We start from the raw sequence: 6000 nt of genomic DNA, 5'->3' as shown, positions 1-6000 counted from the left end.
GCAGGATATTCTTGCTCATGGAGAATCGTTGGTTGTAAATTTACTGAAGGAGTGTGGGACTGGAGCTGCTCCACTTGTAAAGTGTCATGAGGTAACTTTTGTTGTGATTTCGTGCCATACTAATAAAACTGACTTAAATTGATTTGATTTATCAGGTGGCACGGCGGTGCAGTGGTCAGCACTGTGGTCTCACAGCAAGAAGGTTCCAGGTTCGAGCCCCGGCTCCATCACAGGATCTTTCTGTGTGGAGTCTGCATGTTCTCCCTGTTCCTGTGTGGGTTCTCTCTGGTACTCCAGCTTCCTCCCACAGTCCAAAGACATCAAGAGGGGACGAGGCTGATTGATACTCTAAATTGACCGTAGGTGTGACTGTGAGTGTGAATGGTTGTCTGTCTCTATGTGTTGGTCCTGTGATGGACTGGCGACCTGTCCAGGGTGAACCCCGCCTCTCACCTGAAGGCTGCTGGGATAGGCTCCACCCCCCACGACCCTCAACAGGAGGTTAGGGTAAGGCAAGTGGCCTGCATGCCTGGAACACTGTGCTCAGAGGTGGTGGTCTTGTTCTTTTGCTCATGACCACAGGGGACAGTAGGAACGGGACTGACCAGTCGCTCTGCCTTCTGCTCAGCTCTCTTTTTGTCACAACTGTGCAAACGCAAAACCGCTCCTGCTGCTCTGCTTCTCTGGCCCATCTCACACTCCCAAGTCCCCTGATTCAAGAACAGGACCCTGACACACTTGAACCCCTTTGCTTGGTGTAAACAAATAACAACAAACAACTGGCCTAAACACACTGAATTGTGACCTCAGGGTTTGTACAGCAGGAGAGAAAAACAACAATCACTAAAATAGAAAAGACACTCGTGACACTTCTAACTACAGAAGTTATTAATATCAGTCATGAAAGGCTGCAGCATGGCGACAACTACAACGTCCCCACCTTGTACAGGCTGCGTCAAAGACCCGTCTTGATTTAGGGCTCTGAGTGCTTCTGGCAGTTTAACAGCCATCACTTTACTTTCCTTCCTGCATTTGGAAGCGATGGAGCTGGAAATCTGGAGGTCACATGTAGGTACAGCAGAAGCTTTGGAAGCCAGCAACGTCTGCCAACACCTCCCCCTGTGTTCAAGGGTTCCTCCTGGCAAGCTGGAAGGTTCAATATTGATTTCACTGTTTGGTAACAATGGAGCAGCAGTGTTTAAGGATCAGTCTAAGTGAAGCCTCAAGTCACGGACACAGATCCAAGTCAGTGGCTGGCGCGTAGCAGGTGGAGACTCAAATCCTCCAGAGAAAGCAAGTTAAGAGAGAGATGCTTCATGCAGCGAAGGAATAGGCAGAATTTCAGCTTTTAAATCTGCAAAATTATTTTCGTGCAAAGTTACCGTAAGCCTCTGTAATACAGTATGTAGTTCCTTGTCATTAGTCACTTTGTCACTGACAAGAAACAGAAAGGTTTTACGTGCTTTACTTTCAAGATTGTTTGCTCTAACAACCTCTTCAGTTCAATGATAAATTGATCACTTTTGTGCATTTTATTGCCACCAATAACACCTTGTCCCCAATCATTGTTTTGGGAGTGAAATTCAGATGAGAAACATTGAATATTTTTGTAATTAAATTGTGTGGCAGGAGGGAAGGCTGGCTAGCTTGTGATAGCTAACAACAGTGTAGCGTGAGACCACGCCAGCCCAGAGGGATGGGTTAACCTCCTTTACAGAATCAAAAGGTCACACAGGTTTGAAAATCACCATTATAACAGGAAAAAATAAAACTCTTATCAATAATAATGATAATAATAGCAATTTATGGAGCCGAGCCAGAAAAAAATGAATTGTAACTGGACTCATAAGGTGCAATTAGTTCAGTATCTTGCTCAAGGACACTTGGGGTCGGCCTCTGGAGGAAGCGGGGGTCAAACCAGCGACCCTGTCATTACTAGACGGCTACCCTGTACTTCCGATTTTTTTTTTGAAAACTAGATCTTACCATTATTAATATGACAAATCTCTACCCCCCCCCCAAAAAAAACCACACACCACTTGTGTTCATTCAGAACATCCACACACTCGATCCACAATTGTAACATATAGTTTAAGCTGTTTTTGGAAGAACATTGTAGTCATTCTGAGGCGAGGTACTTTAATTTCAGCTGGACAAAGTAAACCAAAGCAGATTTGTGACATTTCTTCTTTCCTATCAGTGAATGTCTTATACTTGATACTGTGCAACACGTGTGACAAAATTCAGTTTGCAGTTAGTTTGACCACTTTAATGAAAAAGCTTTTTTTTTTAAATTTTATTCCCCCCCTGGATTTTTTCTGTCTGAACAGCTGCACTGGTTTTGATAAGGCAGGCAAGTGATGTCCTATGCAGCACTTTTCAACAGGTAATTGCATGCTACCTCGGGGGAAAAGATAAACATGACACAGACTTGTGGGGGACATTTACATGAAGGATGAGCTCGCACCCCTTTATTAACAAAGTACACAGTCCACTCCTCCTGAGCATGTATGAAGTATATATATGTGCTTTTTTTGGTCCACAAGCCAGATTTCTAAGAGACTAACACTGTCTCGGACTCAGCATGTATAAACTTACTGTAGATTTTAGCATCATCGTTGTTAAATAAAGCAGAGGTGATTCCATCTCACTATAAATGAGGGGCAATAACCTTCAAGGTTAAAAAAGTTAATTGCCATATGCTGCAGAAAATGAAGAGAGGCGATCAAAAATGAGCTGGATCTCTGGTCTCTTAGGGGTATTTAATTTTCATTTTTCATTCTAGGGGCGCTAACGGTATGCTTGCTAAAGTGAGGTGGCAAAGGTTAATTGTTTGGTTCGCTGCTTGGTGGGTCGAGTGGCATGAATACAGGTGATATTCAAAGAACTACTTCACCCAAAAAGTGTATTTTGCCTTTTAAAAAAACTCAGTCATACTCACAGAGATGTTTGCCGCCGCCTAATCACTTCTTTGAGACTCCAGCATGCACAGATTGTGCCATCCGTGTAAATTTAGCTTGAAGTTAACGACGACAGGAGGCGAATGACAATATCGTCCTAAAATGTCATTATAATCTCACAAGTGCATCAAATCGGAGTATTTGTGGATGACTGAGCATACGGCTGGATGAAGAAGGCAAGGATTATACATCGCAATGCACTTGTGAGCTTGTAAACAGGTGTTTTTGGAAAATTTTGCAGGTTTGTTTGCTGTCAGTGACCATTAGCTTCAACTTAAATAGATGTCTCTTTCCGCATTCTGGAGTCAGAAAGAAATAATGCACAAGGGTGTGATTTCTGTAAGAGCTCAATACACCTGTTTCTTAGTACTTGAGAAGCAAAATATACTCCGTTTGGGTGTAGTATTGCTTCGAGATCCTGACATGATGTCAAGCTAGCTTCAGCAGACTTGCTGTGATGAAAGCTAACTGTTGTGTCATCTCACATCTGGCCAAAAAGTGGTTTCTTGAACACGCTGCAAAGGTGACAGCCAGCAGTCCGTTAGCTGCGAGGTTTGACAGAATTTGGGAGATGTCAGACTACGAATATAAAAACTGTTGCTAAACAGCTTTTGCTTATAATTTATCACCGCGTACATTTGCCTGATGGTTCCACAACATAACTGCTTCTGATAAAAAGGTGGTGACAGCGTTCCGCAGGTGCCTTCTGGAATTTTTCTCACTTCCACACACACACACACACACACACACACACACACACACACACTCTACACCCCTAATTCAACATTCTAAATCAACCATTCACTAGAGCCAGTGGTGTGTGAGCCTGCAAAAAGACAGAGGCAGTAGCCAACCTTAAAACTAGCTGCAGTCAGCTAATAAAACGTGATCTTGACTTTAAACCCTCTCATCTCTCCATCCATCCAAGAATGGGACGGTTGACATGTCCTTTTGAGGTGACAGTTACCTTTGACCACCAAAATCCAAGTGGATTTTGTGCCAAATTTTTAAAAATTCCCTGAAGGAATTCCTGAGCTATCGTGTTTGTGACAATGTGATAGAACGTAGGAACTGAGAACCTAATGCCTGCGAGGAGGCAGAAAAACTGAGACCTCTCGGAGTACTTCAGTATCTGACAAATTTCAAGGACCATTCAAAAAGCCTTTACACTCCCAACAGTGTAAACAGAGTGTACTAATTACTCTCACATATAATAGCGCCACCCATAAAGACAATGAATGTGAAAAGCCACTTGGTCGCAGCTTCATCAATGGTGACTGTAACCACAAGCCCAAGGCCAAACATTAAATCACAATTTGATATGTAATCAAATCAAGCTCATCACATGTGCGCTGATTGATTCCAGACTAAATTGCTGCCTGACATTTGCAATTTCATTAACTCATACTGGCAGGGAGAGACAGAGAGAGATTGTGTGAGCGAGACATTGGAGGCAGAGCGGCAGAACGGGCAGGGCAGAGGAAAGTGACTCAGGGAAGTAGTCAGAGAGAAACATGAGTGCTGGGGGGGGGATTTGTTGGTTTTATAGCACTTGATCACATCGTAACTCAGGAGGAATGACAGAGGGGTAGCAGACAGTGCAGAGGGAGGGCTCTGTCCCAAATACAATTCATGTTTGCTAATTATTATAATACTCTATATTCATGATATTATAGCCCAACATTATGATGATTGAAACCTCAGCGTGATATTTTTTTCGGAGTATTGATCTTATGTTGCCGCTGATTTAATTTCAGCATCGTTGGTCTGCCGTATGATTTCTATTGGATGTTTCACTCGGAGGAAATACATCTGTACCGTGGCGTAATCATGGTTCACAGCTCCAATAAATATCAAGGGGAGCTGAATTGGCTCTGACAGATGCGATCCGACCGGGAACCAGAGGTGCAACGTCTCGTGGATTTACTCCGGGCACCTTGGCTACAGACGCAGACACAGTGGGCTAATTACGACACGTCGCATCTTGGGCAAAAGTCCCAGGATGAGAAGTAGATTTCCTCCACATCATCCGGTCATTTGTGCACGTTAAATGACCGTGCCAACTTTTGAGGCAACTTGTTAACTGGTCATCATTTTTAGATGAAGAAAAGCAGATACAGCTATTAGCTTAGCTGCAGTAAACGCTAGTGTCGCTGCACAGGTGCTAACAATCTTAAACGAAATCAAATACAGACATTAGTTGAACCAGGGTTGTGTTTCACGTTCACTGTGAAGAAAAGTGTTGAAAATAATGACAAAACTACTTTCCTGACTTAGTGCAGTGGTTTGATGCTGCATCTCAAAATCCCAAATCTCAAAACAAAACACAGGCTCCATCATAGCGTGCCTATTTATTTCCATCAACGTTTTCTACTTTGATCCATCAAAATGTGCTTGTAAGTATGTTGACCGAAACACAACAATGTTATTCTGTTTGGACCTGCTCTCCTTTTGGTTGAGATTTGTTCATTTTCCTCACCTACTGCCTCTTTTTAGCTCTGCATTTGGATCTTTATTCCAAGCCTGTCTCGTACAGCTTCAGTGCATCATGCAATATTGCAAATTCACCACATATAACTGCTGCCAGGAGCTATTGGAAGAGAGGTGCTCAGGAATAAATGGTGGGTTATTGTGATGGATAGGGATTACATTCTGCTTTCTGCAGGTCCACCGCTGCTGCCAGAGATGAACTTCGCTTTGGGACCTCAAAAGAAAAAGTGGGCCCATCATACGCCTTTTGAGAGTAGTCTGCTCAGGGGCTGTTTCTGTAAAGGGTGTTATTATATTAAAAGTCAAATTTCAGAAGACTAGAAAGCTTCATACATGCAGAATTTTACTGTGCGACTGTTTTGTTTTGTTTTTGAATGTGCAATGTTTTATTGTATTTTCCAGTAATACCTCACAATAAGGATGCGTCAGTAACAGTTAGCGAATGCTTGATTAACTGGTAGTTAACTAATGTGTAATTTGACCTTCTGTTGCTGTGGTGTTTACGTCCAACCCCCCCAGGTGTGTGCTTCCTCACGGTGATGACTCTCCC

Source organism: Aulostomus chinensis, chromosome 19 (assembly GCF_037954235.1).
Source record: "Aulostomus chinensis isolate RoL2024-O1b breed Wild chromosome 19, RoL_Achi_v1.0, whole genome shotgun sequence".
Lineage (NCBI taxonomy): Eukaryota > Metazoa > Chordata > Actinopteri > Syngnathiformes > Aulostomidae > Aulostomus > Aulostomus chinensis.
This window is presented reverse-complemented; position numbering follows the sequence as displayed.